This window comes from Schistocerca cancellata, chromosome 1 (genome assembly GCF_023864275.1).
Source record: "Schistocerca cancellata isolate TAMUIC-IGC-003103 chromosome 1, iqSchCanc2.1, whole genome shotgun sequence".
Classification (NCBI taxonomy): Eukaryota; Metazoa; Arthropoda; class Insecta; order Orthoptera; family Acrididae; genus Schistocerca; species Schistocerca cancellata.
Window position 1 is genome coordinate 829,632,543 of NC_064626.1, and position 19,503 is coordinate 829,652,045.

A 19,503-nucleotide genomic window follows, 5' to 3' on the forward strand; every position below is an offset into this window, starting at 1 on the left:
GGAAGATACTCTATGAACGACCTCCATAAGCAGAAACGTTTCAGCAGCAGCGGCAGGAGGAGGAGCAGGAGGAGGAGGAGGAGGAGGAGGAGGAAGAAGAAGAAGAAGAAGTAATGTCTGGTTCACCTCTGCTTCATTTTCAAAATATCACAATTATGTCTTCCACTCCAGTATCTCTCATGGTCTATTTCGAATGGTTTTTCCAATTAAAGTCAATGGCTCATAGCCATACATCGAACCTGATAATACATAATGGCTGTACACTTTCCTTTTCAAACACAACAGAAAATACCAACATTCCAGGAACTTGTATGTGCAGTAGGACCTCAGACGACCCTATTGTGTTACACTATAGTGTGCCATGGTTTGAAGAGTATGGTAGGACACACGAACAGTACCAAACCTCAGTACAGTTATGCTCACAGCAGACTCAGCCCAGGCCTGACTGTTTCTACACCTCAGACACTGGGATCAGCACAACCAGTTCTCATGCTGATAAATTTTGTAACAGCTACCTCAAGTTGTTTGTCAGTTTTGTCAGCGGGTATTCAGTCAACTTTGACCTTAACACATTTACTCCAGCGGGTAGCAGATTCTTGATTTACATGTGATATGAAAAGCCATTTTTTGCCGGGCATCCAATATATTTCTTTCCATGGCAGTCATTTGGGATTTTTAGGACCCCCCCCCCCCTTTTTTTTTACGCTCACCCACACTGTAACTAGGCCAGATACCTTACAAGGGAACCTCCCCATCGCACCCCCCTCAGATTTAGTTATAAGTTGGCACAGTGAATAGGCCTTGAAAAACTGAACACACATCAATCGAGAAAACAGGAAGAAGTTGTTTGGAACTATGAAAAAAATAAGCAAAATATACAAACTGAGTAGCCCATGCGGAAGATACGCAACATCAAGGAGAGTATGAGCTGAGGGGCACCGTGGTCCCGTGGTTAGCGTGAGCAACTGCGGAATGAGAGGTCCTTGGTTCAAGTATCCCCTCGAGTAAAAAATTTACTTTTTTATTTTCAGATAATTATCAAAGTTCAAGCACTCACACATAATCAACTTCGTTCCCCAAAATTCCAGGACATGTTCAGATTTGCTTGGACATGTGCAGGATTTGACCGTCTACACACGGAAAAATTTGAAAACGTTAAAAACGTGTTTTGACGGAGCACAGAGAAAACTGTGTGATTGTGAAACTGTTGCATTCATTCGTTGCAGTTTATGTGACAATCTCTTATGTTTTCATCACTTTTTTGGGAGTGATTATCACATACACGAGAAAACCTAAATCGGGCAAGGTAGAAGAATCTTTTTACCGATTCGCCAAGTGTACAAGTTAGGCGGGTCGACAACATATTCCTGTCATGTGACACACATGCTGTCACCAGTGTCGTATAGAATATATTAGATGTGTTTTCCTGTGGAGGAATCGGTTGACCTATGACCTTGCGATCAAATGTTTTCGGTTCCAATTGGAGAGGCACGTCCTTTCGTCTACTAATCGCACGGTTTTGCAGTGCGGTCGCAAAACACAAACACTAAACTTATTACAGTGAACAGAGACGTCAATGAACGAACGACAGATCATAACTTTGCGAAAATAAACAAAGTAAAATTTACACTCGAGGGGAGATTTGAACCCAGGACCTCTTGTTCCGCAGTTGCTCGCGCTAACCACGGGACCATAGCACTCATCGGTTCATTCTTTCCTTGATGTTGCCTATCTTGCACATGGACAACTCAGTTTGTATATTTTGCTTATTTTTTTCATAGTTCCACACAACTTCTTCCAGTTTTATCGATTGATGTGTGTTCAGTTTTTCAAGGCGTATCTACTATGCCAACTTATAACTAAATCTGAGGGGGGTGCGATGGGGAGGTTCCCTTGTTAGTTTAACCTGATATGTATCCCACACTGAATTAGTATTACAATACATGGCACACAAATGTTTTGTATGCAGTCTTTTTCACATATAAGATGCAGTTTCCCAGTGTACAAGCAATAAATTGAACTCTCCTATTTGCTTTACCCATGTGACCATTCCACTCCATATTTCCATGCATTGTTTTGCTTGACATTGCTGAGTCCAGTTACATCTTATTAATCATGTGTCTAGGGGATAACACTATGAAATGCTATCAAATGAAATCCCAGGAAAGTGTAGTGTACCTGTTACCCCTCTCCTTGTAATACTGCCAGATGTGTCAATGGATCAGTCAATGTTATTGTGATACAATTGGCAATGTCGCTAGGTGTGGTGTGCAAGGATACATCCACCAGTGCTAGGTCAAGTGGGAAAATACCTGCAACAGATTTCAGGGCTATCTCAGACCACCACGGGTTCACTTGTCGCTACCAGCCAATGTTCAGAGTTTCATGTGCCTACTGTCAATGACTATGTGCTAAGTAGTTCTCTTCTGGACTGTGATCTGGACTTCATTGTATCCTACCTTTGATGCTTAGCTAGCACATGGACTTGCTGTCCGCCTAATTTGATAATGTCCTCACCCACCGTTCAATTGACAGCTGTGTTCTAAGTGAATGAACTGATAAAATATGGGTGTACCGACAGGAGGTTCAAATGTTTCTCAGACAAACCTACTAACAGTGTTCTCCTGGACTAGTGTATGAGCTATTCAGTAAACTTTCAGACTACTGTACTGACCAAGGCGTATTCATCCTCAGAAGCTTTTCATTTTGTGTGTTTCCGGAAGAGTCAGGAACTATTACTATCTGTAATTTATTTGTAAATAATTTGTGCATAATAAAACCTATGTTGTTGAAGAAACAGACTTACAGCACCTTGGACTGTTGTGGTTATACTTGCTACATGTTGTCTTAAGAACTGAGCTGTTACTGGCTCATTTCTAACTTTGAAGTTTCTCCAAAAATTGGTTACTTAATGGCAAAACCACAGAGGTGATAAAATTGCTTCTTTTCACTAAGAATTGGACATTCATTGGCAGTTTAATACATACTATTACTACGCTTTGATGAAAGTGCGGTTTCATTTCTTATTCATTTCAGCTGTTCTCTGTCCTCCCTTGCTACATAATAAAATCAACTATTCTGCCTGTATTCGTCACGACACTAAATTAAGAAATGAATAAATCTATTAATATTTTTATGAATATTTTAATCACCATATATTACTTATATTTTGAGTTTGGGAAGGGGAGGGGAGTTATACTATTTCCCTCATTGCCTGTCAGCAACACAGACCTCCACATCTTGGCTTACTACTTTATAGTATGTTTTGGTAGAGCAAAACATCTTATTTAGTCACATGGTTAATGAGGTACACAAAATGGCTCAAATGGCTCTGAGCACTATGGGACTTAACATCGGAGGTCATCAGTCCCCTAGAACTTAGAACTACTTAAACCTAACTAACCTAAGGACATCACACACATCCATGCCCGAGGCAGGATTCGAACCTGCAACCGTAGCAGTCGTACGGTTCCGGACTGAAGCGCCTAGAACCGCTTGGCCATCGCGGCTGGCTGAGGTACACAGAATGTTTGTGATGCCATACCACTGCTTTTTGTGATTTACAGTAATAACTGGTGAATGACACCTGTTTTGTAGCTTCATGATGTATGTTCATTACAATGTAGCAGAGTTAGTGCTTAGTCACAGAAGGAGCACACATTAATTTTCTGTAATGTGTACACTATAGAAACAGTGTGACAGCAACACAGCTTGTTGTCCAGTTTAGCAGCTTTTCAAAGGGTTTCAAATAACTTCTTGTGCACTGAAGAGAGATTACTATCTGCAATTGAATTATCAAAGTAAGCAGCCACACTCTGTACTGACAATTTATGGAGCATTGCAATTTTGTGTGATACAGGTAATTTACAAAAAAAAAACAGAAATGTCCACTGTTTCCTGATTGCTGTTAGCACAAAAATTCATCAATAAACAACTATCACAGACAAGCTAAGAGTGTGTTGGAATAGTTATTGAAAGTGTCCCAGCGGATTTTGTGCACGTAAGTCAATAAACTGTCCCTAGGAAATCTTCAATACCAAAATTTCTCTGAATCTTGTACTTTTTGTTGATATACAAATAACTCAACACCACAAATAGATGATTTTCTATAAATGTTGTTTGGTTGGCACAGTGTGTGGACATTCTTTTTAAATGCAGTAATTCATCTGGAGAGATGCTTCAAACCAAAATATCTAAGTTTCTGAATTCTGATGAGGTACTCTTGAGTTTCCAGCCACATCAAGTCATTTAAAATCCATGGGCTTTCGGCCGAATATTCTTCGGCGATTTTCAAGTGGTGACTGTCTTTTGGTTGCTGCTACCATCCTTATATAACCATGTTGACTCCTGTGACATCACTGTCACTCGCTCCAGCACCATATAAGGTATTGTTTTCACTGCGTACCCGCTGAGCCTGCTTCAACCTTCTGATGGCCAAGTCCCAAGCCATGGTCAGCTGCAAGCCGCCATCATTACTGAGGATATTTTCACAAATTTTTGTGTTGATTGCTTCTTTCATTACACTACTCCAGAAAGTATTAATCTGTGTAATAACTGGTGTCTCATCAAATGCAAAACAATATCTGCTTTCTTGAGCATTCTCTGCTACCTCCGAGTTCTCAGGGTACCAGAGGTGAAAGCATTCCTCATGTTCTATACATCGCTGCTCAATAGCATGCACAGTCTGTCTGACCTAAAACTGTCCATACCCACATGGTATTTTATATATATCTTGCATTCTGAGGCTTATATCATCTTTCATAGTGCTCATAATATTTGTTGGTGTCCTGAAGACTGAAACAGTTTTATGCCTCTTTGGAGACAAATATGTCTGCTTGTGTCTGTATATGTGTGGATGGATATGTGTGTGTGTGCGCACAAGTGTATACCCATCCTTTTTTCCCCCTAAGGTAAGTCTTTCCGCTCCCAGGATTGGAATGACTCCTTACCCTCTCCCTTAAAACCCACATCCTTTCATCTTTCCCTCTCCCTCCCTCTTTCCTGATGAGGCAATAGTTTGTTGCGAAAGCTTGAATTTTGTGTGTATGTTTGTGTGTCTGTCGACCTGCCAGCACTTTCATTTGGTAAGTCACATCATCTTTGTTTTTTTTATATATATAACAGAGGGAAACATTCCACGTGGGAAAAATATATCTAAAAAGAAAGATGATGAGACTTACCAAACAAAAGCGCTGGAAGGTCGATAGACACACAAACAAACACAAACATACACACAAAATTCAAGCTTTCGCAACAAACGGTTGCTTCGTCAGGAAAGAGGGAAGGAGAGGGAAAGACGAAAGGATGTGGGTTTTAAGGGAGAGGGTAAGGAGTCATTCCAATCCCGGGAGCAGAAAAACTTACCTTAGGGGGAAAAAAGGACAGGTATACACTCGCACACACACACACACACACACACACACACACACACACACACATATTCATCCGCATATACACAGACACAAGCAGATGTTTGTAAAGGCAAAGAGTTTGGGCAGAGATGTCAGTCGAGGCGGAAGTACAGAGGCAAAGATGTTGTTGAAAGACAGGTGAGGTATGAGTGGCAGCAAATTGAAATTAGAAATTAGCGGAGATTGAGGCCTGGCGGATAGCGAGAAGAGAGGATATGCTGAAGGGCAAGTTCCCATCTCCGGAGTTCTGACAGGTTGGTGTTAGTGGGAAGTATCCAGATAACCTGGATGGTGTAACACTGTGCCAAGATGTGCTGGCCGTGCACCAAGGCATGTTTAGCCACAGGGTGATCCTCATTACCAACAAACACTGTCTGCCTGTGTCCATTCATGCGAATGGACAGTTTGTTGCTGGTCATTCCCACATAGAAGGCTTCACAGTGTAGGCAGGTCAGTTGGTAAATCACGTGGGTGCTTTCACACGTGGCTCTGCCTTTGATTGTGTACACCCTCCGGGTTACAGGAATGGAGTAGGTGGTGGTGGGAGGGTGCATGGGACAGGTTTTACACCGGCGGCGGTTACAAGGGTAGGAGCCAGAGGGTAGGGAAGGTGGTTTGGGGATTTCATAGGGATGAACTAAGAGGTAACGAAGGTTAGGTGGACGGCGGAAAGACACTCTAGGTGGAGTGGGGAGGATTTCATGAAGGATGGATCTCATTTCAGGGCAGGATTTGAGGAAGTCGTATCCCTGCTGGAGAGCCACATTCAGAATCTGATCCAGTCCCGGAAAGTATCTTGTCACAAGTGGGGCACTTTTGGGGTTCTTCTGTGGGAGGTTCCAGGTTTGAGGAGATGAGGAAGTGGCTCTGGTTATTTGCTGCTGTACCAGGTCGGGAGGGTAGTTACGGGATGCGAAAGCTGTTTTCAGGTTGTTGGTGTAATGGTTCAAGGATTCCGAATGATCCAACTCCCCAAGACACTATCCAAATTGAACCCTGCCTGGAACAGTTCCGTCCTCCGTCACAGCGGGACCCACCTCCTCTTCCTCAAAATCACCCTCTCCTAACCTTCCAGGAATTTCTGACTTCCAGCCTTGCCTCTCAATCCTTTTTAAAAAACCTTAATCCTACTCCCAACATCACCACTGCTGAAGCCCAGGCTATCCGTGATCTGAAGGCTGACCAATCCATCGTCATTCTTCCAGCGGACAAGGGTTCCACGACTGTGGTACTTGATCGTCGGGAGTATGTGGCTGAGGGACTGCGTCAGCTTTCAGACAACACTACTTACAAAGTTTGCCAAGGTAATCCCATTCCTGATGTCCAGACGGAGCTTCAAGGAATCCTCAGAACCTTAGGCCCCCTACAAAACCTTTCACCTGACTCCATCAACCTCCTGACCCCACCAACACCCCGCACCCCTACCTTCTACCTTCTTCCTAAAATTCACAAACCCAATCATCCCGGCCGTCCCATTGTAGCTGGTTACCAAGCCCCCACAGAACGCATCTCTGCCTACGTAGATCAACACCTTCAACCCATTACATGCAGTCTCCCATCCTTCATCAAAGACACCAACCACTTTCTCGAACGCCTGGAATCCCTACCCAGTCTGTTAAACCCGGAAACCATCCTTGTAACCATTGATGCCACTTCGTTATAAACAAATATTCCGCATGTCCAGGGCCTCGCTGCAATGGAGCACTTTCTTTCACGCCGATCACCTGCCACCCTACCTAAAACCTCTTTCCTCATTACCTTAGCCAGCTTCATCCTGACCCACAACTTCTTCACTTTCGAAGGCCAGACATACCAACAATTAAAGAGAACAGCCATGGGTACCAGGATGGCCCCCTCATACGCCAACCTATTCATGGGTCGCTTAGAGGAAGCCTTCTTGGTCACCCAGGCCTGCCAACCCAAAGTTTGGTACAGATTTATTGATGACATTTTCATGATCTGGACTCACAGTGAAGAAGAACTCCAGAATTTCCTCTCCAACCTCAACTCCTTTGGTTCCATCAGATTCACCTGGTCCTACTCTAAATCCCATGCCACTTTCCTTGACGTTGACCTCCACCTGTCCAATGGCCAGCTTCACACGTCCGTCCACATCAAACCCACCAACAAGCAACAGTACCTCCATTATGACAGCTGCCACCCATTCCACATCAAACGGTCCCTTCCCTACAGCCTAGGTCTTCGTGGCAAACGAATCTGCTCCAGTCCGGAATCCTTGAACCATTACACCAACAACCTGAAAACAGCTTTCGCATCCCATAACTACCCTCCCGACCTGGTACAGAAGCAAATAACCAGAGCCACTTCCTCATCTCCTCAAACCCGGAACCTCCCACAGAAGAACCCCAAAAGTGCCCCACTTGTGACAGGATACTTTCCGGGACTGGATCAGATTCTGAATGTGGCTCTCCAGCAGGGATACGACTTCCTCAAATCCTGCCCTGAAATGAGATCCATCCTTCATGAAATCCTCCCCACTCCACCTAGAGTGTCTTTCCGCCGTCCACCTAACCTTCGTAACCTCTTAGTTCATCCCTATGAAATCCCCAAACCACCTTCCCTACCCTCTGGCTCCTACCCTTGTAACCGCCGCCGGTGTAAAACCTGTCCCATGCACCCTCCCACCACCACCTACTCCAGTCCTGTAACCCGGAAGGTGTACACGATCAAAGGCAGAGCCACGTGTGAAAGCACCCACGTGATTTACCAACTGACCTGCCTACACTGTGAAGCCTTCTATGTGGGAATGACCAGCAACAAACTGTCCATTCGCATGAATGGACACAGGCAGACAGTGTTTGTTGGTAATGAGGATCACCCTGTGGCTAAACATGCCTTGGTGCACGGCCAGCACATCTTGGCACAGTGTTACACCGTCCGGGTTATCTGGATACTTCCCACTAACACCAACCTGTCAGAACTCCGGAGATGGGAACTTGCCCTTCAGCATATCCTCTCTTCTCGCTATCCGCCAGGCCTCAATCTCCGCTAATTTCTAATTTCAATTTGCCGCCGCTCATACCTCACCTGTCTTTCAACAACATCTTTGCCTCTGTACTTCCGCCTCGACTGACATCTCTGCCCAAACTCTTTGCCTTTACAAATATCTGCTTGTGTCTGTGTATATGCGGATGGATATGTGTGTGTGTGTGTGCGCGAGTGTATACCTGTCCTTTTTTCCCCCTAAGGTAAGTTTTTCCACTCCCGGGATTGGAATGACTCCTTACCCTCTCCCTTAAAACCCACATCCTTTCGTCTTTCCCTCTCCTTCCCTCTTTCCTGACGAAGCAACCGTTTGTTGCGAAAGCTTGAATTTTGTGTGTATGTTTGTGTGTCTATCGATCTGCCAAAACAAAAAAAAAATGAAAAGGTTGTTATATTAACTTACGTATGTTGTTAAATTAACTTAATTATGTCATGTATTGGAAAATTTGACTCGTTCCACATCATTATGAAATATCGTATTCATGATCCATGGAACTAGTATTAATCTAATCTAATCTACCTGTGTATTTTTCCTCTGCCATCTTTGGTGAATACTTCAGTTGGTAACGAATTCTTTTTGTTTTCCTTTTTTTTTAAATCTCTAATCAGTGTCTTAGGCATGTGCTTTGAGCCAGGTAGACAATGTTTTGATGGGTGTTTTTCCACTTTCAAGTACAATTACTGTCGCATTGCTTCACGTATGAAGGAACTGGTGGAAGTCATTGCCCAGGTGTTGTTACTGCTTCAGCAGATGCAGCACACCCAGAAATTCCTGACCATGTGTCTGGTGGCTATCTCATCTTCATCTATGGAGCTCTCTGACTGCCTCTCTTGGATCAACAAAATGGTCAAGGCCTTCCGGATGATGCCCCTGCTGTTTCAATAGTTCAACAAGATGGTCCAGCCATGGGCGAACTATGTCACACACATTAAACAGCACTTCTCAGCCCATGGCATCATGCCCATTAGACAAACTGCTGTATACAGAGCAGTAATCTTCAGTGTAAGCAATTATGCGTGGCTTCCAGGCTCCTGGACATCATTCCCTTGCACTGCCCCAAATGAAGGACTATGCACGGATCTCCTTAAATTGGAGAGCCCTTCCTTAGAAACATGCCTACCAATTACCAGAACAATTGAACCATCTCTCAGATCATCAACCACCCTGCAGGACCCATCACACCAAGTGTTCCCAGCCTGACCAAAGTGCCACCCTCACCCCTAGTCACCCCCCCCCCTCCACCCAGGTCAGATTCACACAATGCAAGCAAAGACTCAGCAGCCAGACACTGCCATCAACAGCTCCCTTCCTGGAGCCAGTCGTCACTCTCTTTGGTGAGAAATACTTGAGTGTTAAAGATTTTGAGGTACATGTGGCTCTTCTCTTACCAGTGACACCGAAGGTCTTCAAAGCCAGAAATGTTCCCTACATACTCAGAGACAAATTTTGGCTTGAGGTACAGTAGTTGCAGGATGGTGGTATTCTCACTCCCATTCCCATAGGCAATGAATTTCCCTCACTGTTACTGCAAAAAAAAAAAAAAAAAAGCAAACAACACATTGTGCATTTGTGGGAATTCCAGACAACCATTAAGGACCACTCTGTTATAGATGCTTACCCTACTCCTAAGTTAGCGGACATAATGACCTCCTCATGGCCAGCAAAGTGTTTTCTATGGCCAAGGATTCCCAACTCTTCTCAGTGATCAATACTTCTTTTGGACTGTTTCAGTATAACGAACTTCTATTTGGCATTTCCAGTGCTCTGGCCATTTTTAGTGTCACTTTAAGCACCTCACCTGTAGGGTGCCATGCACCGCAAATTATTTAGAAGACATTCTTGTTACAGGGACGGACACACAGAACTTGAGTAACAACCAGCATGCACTGTTCACAGTCCTCCAACAGGCCAAACTCAAATGCAGTAAAGGCAAGTGCAGTTCTTTTCTCTTTTCTTTTCTTTTTTTTTTTTTTTTTTTTTTCCTTCACCAAGTGGAATACTCAGTTGTAGGGAACATGCAGCAGTCGTCAACAGGTAGGAGGCCTAGGTCAATTGCAAAGTCCAACAGAGAAAAGACAGTTCAGCTGCTAGGTAATTCGCATGGTAGAGGTGTGGGCCAGCAGTTGCAGGAAGTGTTGGGGTGTGAGTACCAGGTCAACAGCATTGTGAAACCTAGTGCAGGGTTTGCTCAGGTGACTGACAGCATAGGGTAGTTATGCAGGAATTTTACGAAGGAGGATCACGTAGTGATAGTGGGTGGAGCACGGAACAGTCTCAGTCTTGATAAGGATGAGGAATATGATGTAGGTGGTAACCTGGTAAAGATAGCTATTCAAACTGGTGGCACTAATGTGCACTTCATGCAACTGTTTCAGCGTCACGTTTGGTCTCATCTTAATGCAGCTGTTAGGTGCATTAACATGGGGCTGGAGAGAACGGTCATGGCAGAAGGCATGGGTCATATTTCAGTGGTGCCAGTTGGGTCTATCAGTAGGTCGGGTTTCACTAGGCACGGCCTGCACCTCAATAGGTACGGGAATGGGAGGCTGGTTAAGCTTATAGGTAACAATTTAGTGGGTGGTGGTGAGATCACTCATGGAAAAATTGCTGTAGTAGTTGCTGTTAGAGCTGCACCTTTTTTTAGATTGAAGTCATTTGATATGTATAACTGCTTAAACAAAGTCCCTCTAACTAAGGGCTCACCTTCAGAGGATGTCATGTTTCCAAGTAGAGAAGAAATTAACATATTTCATCAAAATATAAGAGGTATTAGAGATAAAGTTAGTGAACTGCTTATAGATGTTGACTCTGAAATTATTGGTATAGCGGAGCACCACTTAAATAATTTGACAATTCAGAGGCTTCCTTTACCAGGATACAGATTAGCTGGCTGTTTTTCAAGGAGTTCCTTGTGGGGTGGGGGAGTGGTTACATACATAAAAAGCAGTATTCCACTTGAGTCCATAGACATATCACGACACTGCACTGAACAGATATTTGATTGTTGTGCAGGGGCAGTTGAATTTAGTGAAACTAAACTTCTGTTATTTTTTATAGGTCCCCCAACTCTGACTTCAGAGCATTTTTGCTCAAGCTACAGGGAGTTCTTGATTCACTTTGTAGGAAATACCAGAAATTAGTTATATGTGGTGACTTCAATATAAATTTTGTATATGATGGTGCAAGAAAAAGGATGTTGGTAGATCTCCTAAATTCATATGATCTGATGCAGACTGTATTTTTTCCAACTTGGTTGCAGGGGAACAGTAGCACAGCCATAGACAATATTTTTATTCATTCTTCATTACTAGATGGGCATTCTGTTAGTGAAAGGGTGAATGGCCTTTCAGACCATGATGCACAAATTTTAACACCAAAAGGCTTTTGTATTCAAACAAATGTCACATATAATTACAAACTATGTAATAGAGAGTTTTTTAAACATTGTCAAGGAACAAGAGTGGCACGATGTTTATAATGCCGATAACATAGATGATAAATATAATGCTTTCCTTAACACATTTCTCATGCTCTTTGAGAGTTGCTTTCCATCAAGACATTTTAAATGGGGTACTAGCAGTAATAGGCAGTCTGGGTGGCTGACTAGTGGGGTACAGACATCATGTAGAACAAAGTGGGAATTATATCAAAACGTTAGAAGTTGTCACACTCAAGCTACAGTAATCCATTACAAACAATATTGTAAGGTGTTTAAAAATATTATTAGGAAGGCAAAGAGTATGTGGTACACAAATAGAATAGCTAATTCACAGGATAAAATTAAAACCATTTGGTGAGTTGTGGAGGAAGTGTCTGGTCAGCAGCACAAGGTTGACATTATAAAGTCAGTTTGCAGAAAAAATATTTCTGTTACTGATAAATCAGATATATGTACAGTATTTGGCAATCATTTTCTGAGCACTGCTGGTGAATTAAATAAAAATTTAGGTTCTACAGGAAAGCATATAACTTTCTTGGCAGATGCCTTTTCGAGATTGATGTCTGAAATACTCCCCTGTGATACAGACAAGGGGGAGAGTGAGTCAATAATTAAATCATTGAAGACTATGAGCTCTCGTGGATATGATGGAGTGCCTAGCAGAATATTAAAGTACTGTGCTGCACATGTTAGCTCTATATTTAGCCATATTTGTAATTTTTCCTTTAGGAATGGTCAGTTTCCTGAACGATTACAGTACTCAGTAGTAAAGCCACTTTATAAACAGGGAGAAAGGGATAATGTAGACAATTTTAGACCTATTTCTATGCCATCAGTGTTTGCTAAAGTTATTGAAAAGGCTGTGTATGTAGGAATAGTTGATAATTTTATATCACATGATTTGCTATCAAATGTACAGTTGGCTTTAGATGTTGTTGAACAACTGAAAAAGCTATATTCTTTTTTCTTTCGAGGTACTGCATGGGTTAAACAAAAGGTTTCGAACGCTAGGCATACTTTTTTTTTTTAATTTTTATTTAACTAAAGTGTTTGATTGTGTTGATCACAAAATATTGCTCCAGAAGTTGGACCATTATGGAATCGGCGAGTAGCTCACAGTTGGTTCACCTCTTACTTTAGCAACAGACAGCAAAAGGCCATTATTCACAGTGTTGAGAATGGCTGTGATGTGGGGCCTGAGTGGGATAAAGTCAAGTGGGAGGTGCCCCAGGGATCGGTATTGGGGCTATTCCTGTTCCTTATTTATATAAATGATATGCCCTCTAGTATTACGGGTAACTCTAAAGTATTTCTGTTTGTTGATGACACTAGCTTGGTAGTAAGGGAACTAGCTTGGTACTAAGGGATGTCGTGTGCAACACTGGCTCGGTTTCAAACAGTGCAGTTCATGGCCTAAGTCCATGGCTTGTAGAAAATAAACTAACGGTAAATCACAGTAAGGCTCAATTTTTACAGTTTCTAACACACAATTCAACAAAACTGAACGTTTTAATTTCACAGAATGGGAATATGATTAGTGGAACTGAACAGTTCAAATTTTTAGGTGTTTAGATAGTAAACTGTAATGGAAAGCCCACGTTCAGGATCTTGTTCAAAGACTTAATGCTGGCATTTTTACTATTCGAATGGTATCTGAAGTGAGTGATCGTTAGACATGAAAATTAGTCTACTTTGCTTATTTTCATTTGCTTAAGTTGTATGGTATTATATTTTGGGGTAACTCTTCCCATTCTAAAAGGATATTTTTGGCTCAGAAATGGGCGGTTTGGGAAATAAGTGATGTAAGTTCACAAACCTCTTGTCAACCTCTGTTCACTAGTCTGGGTATTTTGACATTGGCCTCTCTATATATTAATTCCTTACTGTCATTTCTTGTTACCAATATTAGCTTATTCCCAAGAACAAGCAATTTTCACTTAGTTAATTCTCAGCAGAAATCAAATCTGCATTTGGATCAGACTTCCTTAACTCTTGTGCAGAAAGGTGTACAGTATATTACTTACTCACTGGGCATACCGGACCCGAGAGTCCGATACCGCAGCAACGTATTTTTGCCATCTGTCCCTGTCTTGGGCTATTTCCTTCCATTCATCTTCAATACCTAGGCTCCTGAAATCAGCCTTCATATTGTCCTCCCATCTACGTCTCGGTCTCCCCACAGGATGTTTTCCTTCTAGGTGCCCTACCAGTACTCTGCGTGCTGCCCTGCCCTCATCCATTTGAGCTACGTGACCCGCCCATCGCAGCCTACATGATTTAATAATACTGATTATGTCAGGGCTTGAATACAGTTCATGAACCTCTTTGTTATGCAGTTTTCGCCACTCTCCGCTAATGTCATCCCTTTTTGCTCCAAAAATTTTCCTCAAAATTTTGTTTTCAAATAATCGAAATGGCTTTTCATTTTGCACAGTGAGAGACCAAGTCTCACACCCATACAGCATAACTGGTAGAATAATAGTTTTGTATATTCTAATCTTTAAATTCCAAGACAATATCCGTGATTAAAGTAATCTATTTAGTGAGAAGTAGCGTGCATTTACCGCCCATAATTTCTTCTTCAGTTCGGATTCAATCTCATTTCTCGAAGTGATGTCCACGCCTAGATACTTAAAAGTGTTCACTTTTTCAAACTGCATGTCTCCAACTCTTAACATTTCCTGATCTACTGCTGTTGGCCTTCTAGTAGTAACCAGGTATTCAGTTTTGTCTTTACTTATCCTTAGACCTACATCTTCACTAGCCTTGATTAATGCATTCATATTTGCTGTTACAGATTCTTTCCTGTCGCTAATGATGTTTAGATCATCTGCATACCCTAATATCTTACTATTTCCATTTAGCTCCACACCCTCTGAATTATCTGCTGCCATTCGTACAATATATTCTAGGACTAAATTAAGAAGCAGTGGAGAAAGAGCATCTCCCTGCCTAAGTCCGTTCTTAATTACAAATTCTTTTGACTCCAATTTCCCCACGCGTACCCTTTAATTACAAATTCTTTTGACTCCAATTTCCCCACGCGTACCCTACCTTTTGTGTTTTTCAAACTTGCTTCTATAAGTCTAACATACTTCTTTGGTATTCCAAGTTACAGAAGAATTCTGTACAATTTTGACTGCAATACTCAACCATATGCTTTTGTAAAATCTATGAAAAGATTATGAGCTGGTTTATTGTATTCCCATTTCTTTTCCAAAATTTGACACAGGGTGAATATTTGGTCTACAGTTGACCTGTTCCTCCGAAAGCCGGCTTGGTAATCCCCCACAATTTCATATGCATATGGTGTAAGCCTGTTTAGCAGAATATTCGAGAAAATTTTGGAACATACTGGTAATAGTGATATCCCTTTATTATTACTACAATCCATTTTGTCACCCTTCTTAAAAATTGGGATCAGAATCGACTCCTGCCACTCTTCAGGTATCATCTCTGACTTCCATACTTTAGTTATCACTTTGTGAACTACTTCCACCAATTTCTGTCCCCCATTTTTAACTAATTCTGCAGTTATGCAATCTCATCCTGGTGCTTTATGGTTTTTCAATTCGTTGATTGCATCTCTTACTTCCTTTAACGTTGGCTCAGGTATCTGGGGTTCTGCTGTATGTATTTCGTATGCCTGCTCATTTCCTGCTTCCTGGTGTACATTTAAAAGATGCTCAAAATACGCCCTCCATTTACTTAATATAGCACTGGAGTCTGTCAGTATTCCCCCAGCATCCCCTCGAAGTGCTTTTGTCCTAGCCTTGAAGCCCTTCCTATACCCATTTATGTCTAGGTAAAGTTCTCTAATGTTTTTGTTTTACTGTTTGTTTCCATTTTTGTAATTTGATTGTTTAAATAATCCCTCTTCTTTGCCCGTAGTCTACGACCAACTTCCCTTCTCAAGTTCAAGAACTCCTCTCGTTTTCTGTCTCTCATTCTATCCCAATCTAATCGCGCTCTTCTCCTTTCCTCTACCAATTTCTTGCATTCCTCATCAAACCACTGTTTCCTCCTGTTCTTCTTAATTGTACCTATTGTGGCCTTCGCTGCCTCTTTGATATTATTCCTCACAGTGATCCACTGTTTATTTACATCCTAGTCTTGATCTTCGTGTGTCCTGAGAGCATCAAACCTATTTGAAATTTCTATCATGTACCTTCTTCTAAAGTTTTCATCATTTAGCTTGTCAGTGTCGAACCTAACAAGTTCTGCATTGTGACACCTTGATGTTGCTGTAGATAGCCGCTGGTGAGCTTTGGCAACTACAAGAAAATGATCAGAATCGCAGTCTGCTCCCCTGAAAGTCCTAACATTTTCTATACTAGTGTGCCATCTCCGATCTACAAGAATATGATCAATTTGGTTTTGGGTGTGTCCATCTGGAGAGACCCAAGTTGCTTTATGAATGTCCTTCCTTTTGAAATATGTGCTCTCAACAATCATGTCTTTTGAAACAGCAAAATTAACCACCCTTGTGCCATTATCATTTGAAATGTTATGCAAACTTTCCTTCCCAATTGTAGGCCGGAATGCTTCCTCCTTCCCTATCTTCGTATTAAAATCACCTATGATTAATTTTGTATCATACGAGGAGAACTCATCCCACAGTTGATCTAGTTCTTCATAAAAGCCATCTTTAACAACCTCTTCAGTGTCCTCAGTTGGTGCATGTACATTAATTACTACTAGTCTATTCCACCTCCCGGACAACACTATAACTGATAGTCGGTCACTAATGAACCTTATATCTCTGATTGCGTGAAGCACTTTTCTCTGTACTGCGAAACCTGTTCCGAAACTGTGAGCTTCTGCACCTACATAGAAAAATGTATAGTTACCCCTCTTTATGCTACCCTCCCCCTGCCACCGAGTTTCTTGAATAGCTGTAATGTCTACATCGTATCTATCTAATTTGTCTAATAATGTCTGGAATGTTCCTGGCCTGTTCAAACTTTTAACGTTCCATGTTCCCAACCTGAAAGTTCCTTTCGGCCTGAATCTCTTCGAAGTAGGTTCCGCCTGGAGATTCAAATGGGAACCTAGTTTACCTCCGGAATATTTTACTTCAAAGGGACCCATGCCTATTAATGTATTAATGTTGCTGATTCTTGATGAATAGATTTGATAGTAATATATACCATGAACAGCAAGGGTTCCAACACATTCTCTGGAGCACATCCAACATTATTTGTAAAACTATCAATGACCGACTCTCCATTCAAGACAAAATTGTGCACCCTCCCTACCACTGAATCCTCAATCCAGTCACATATTTTGCTTGACATCCCATTCAGTCATACTTTTTATAAATTGAGCTCTGAGTACATTCCATGCTTTACTATAAGATGTATCACATGTTATGGCATTTGCAGATATCTAGATCTTTTTTTACAACCACAAGAAGGTGTTCTTCCTGGTCAGTTGCATGAGTGAATTTTTACCGACCCTCTCAGTACACCATTAGTGGTGTTAAGGATCTGTCACAGCAACATAATGATAAACAGCAGCATAACTTGTATGACTCAGTTGTCTTCTGTCTGGAAATCAAGTTGACACATCTGGGCAGTTTCATATCTGTTACCTTTCAGAAGGCTGCATGCAATTATTATATCTGCCTGTTCACAGAGAACAAATATCCTGCTGTGGTTCAAATGAACCCTTAAAAAGTATGCCACTATCACTACTGTGAAATGTTCAGGCAAGATTACCCTCAAATGTATGCACATATCGTATCTAGATATGGCTTGTCACCTACAAATTACCAATGAGGACACAATACGTGCATTTGCAGATTAACTTGTATCGGCAATAATATTCGACTGTCTAAAAAAAAGGAATTTTAATTACTGGTTAAAAATTTCAGATTTTGGATTTCACTTTGAAACACGTTAACTATAAACTATTATTAAAACACAAAAATGAAAGATTTTTCAGGCATATGAATATATAAGGACTTTCTAGTTTTGACATGACAAATTCATCAAAAATTCATAAAAGCAGATATGACACACACTGTATATAATACAAACAGTAACAGCCCAACCACACTCTCCTAACACACACCCAGAATTACTTCCGTATCTGAGGATGGCTCTCCACTCTGGATAATGTGCAGTGTTCTGCTAATCAACAAGTCAACAATCCAGTTGCAGATCTGGCTACACAAACCACACAAATATGTATTCTTTAGTAAATGTCAGAATCATTTTGTACCAAAAGTTTTTTATAAGTCAAAAACAACATTTGGGATCGAATTCACAGAACAGCTTTCACACATGCAAGATAATCACTAGAATCATTCCCTACAAGATGAGCGTATGAGGGCCCTCAACCAGCTTAGCAGTAATGACTCAGCCAGTAGAGGGCTTGCCCATGAAAAGCAAGGTTAATTATTTCCAGAATGACTTTCCATTCTGCAGTGGAGTTCCAGTCTAATGCGATTTTAATCTGCCAGGATGTTTCACATCAGTGCACACTCCGCTGCAGAGTGAAAATTCATTCTGGAAGCAATCCTCTAGACTGTCTTAAGCCATGTTTCCACAATATTCTTTCTTCCAATAGTAATAATCCCACACGGTATGCAGGAGAACTCCTGTGAAGTTTGGAAGATAGCACAAAAGGTACTGATGGAAGAAAAGCAGTGAGGGTAGGTTGCGAGCCATGCTTGGATAGCTCAGTCAGCAGAGCACTTGCCCACAAAAGCCAAATGTTACAGATTTGAGTCCCAGTCTGGCACACAGTTCTAATCTAACAGGAAGTTTCAAAGTTAACTATTTCTTGATGCTTTGGGATGTGTCCTAACAAACTATTCCTTCTTTTAATCTATTTGTGTCATAAAGCCCATTTCTCTGACATCCACTGCAATACCTCTTCATTAGTTACTCACTCGCCTCACCTAATCTTCAGCATTCTTCTACAATACCACATTTCAAAAGCTTCTATTCTCATACTGTCATAGTGTTTACCAACAGTATTTCACTTCTGTGTAGAACTATACTCCAGACAAGTACTTTCTGAAAAGATCATCTAACACTTACATTTATATTTGATATTAACAAATGTCTTGGTATCAGAAATACTTTTCTTTCTGTTACTGAACTGCTCTTCATAATCCCTTTACTTCAGTCAGTCATTTATTTCGCTGTCCAAATAGCAAAACTCATACAGTACTTTCAGTGTCTCATTTTCTAATCTAATTTCTTTAGTATCGCCTAACTTAATCTGAGAAAACTTCATAAACCTCATTTTATTTTTTTGGTTGATATTAATCTTATAAACCCTTTTAAGACACTATCTATTCCGTTCAATGGATTTACCAAGTCCTATGCTGTCTCTGGAAGAATTAGCAAACCTGAAACCTGTACCGTTATGTTTCTCCATCTGAGAACTGGAAAATGTCTGGATTTTAATGTTTAATTTAGTATATTACACAATGATCTCTATCACTAAAGCACCCTGCCCGATGTTCCCACACATTTACTATTATCTATTCTCTTCATTGGTGTTAGTCCACAGTCTTCTTATATGCGCTGAGTGTTCATGTTTGCACATTTCTCAGATCAAAAGTTTTGAGGGCTAGGTGTAAAACTGTTAATTTTTATAAAAACCTAAGTTAACATAAATTGTACACATCA

General features: G+C 41.3%; 1 protein-coding gene across 1 annotated transcript in view; it reads right to left on the bottom strand.

Annotated features, from left to right (window-relative positions):
- LOC126188702 (negative elongation factor E) overlaps positions 1-19,503 on the bottom strand; it is a 69,231-nt gene that overhangs the window by 40,337 nt on the left and 9,391 nt on the right. The gene's annotated exons all lie outside the window — the stretch shown is intronic.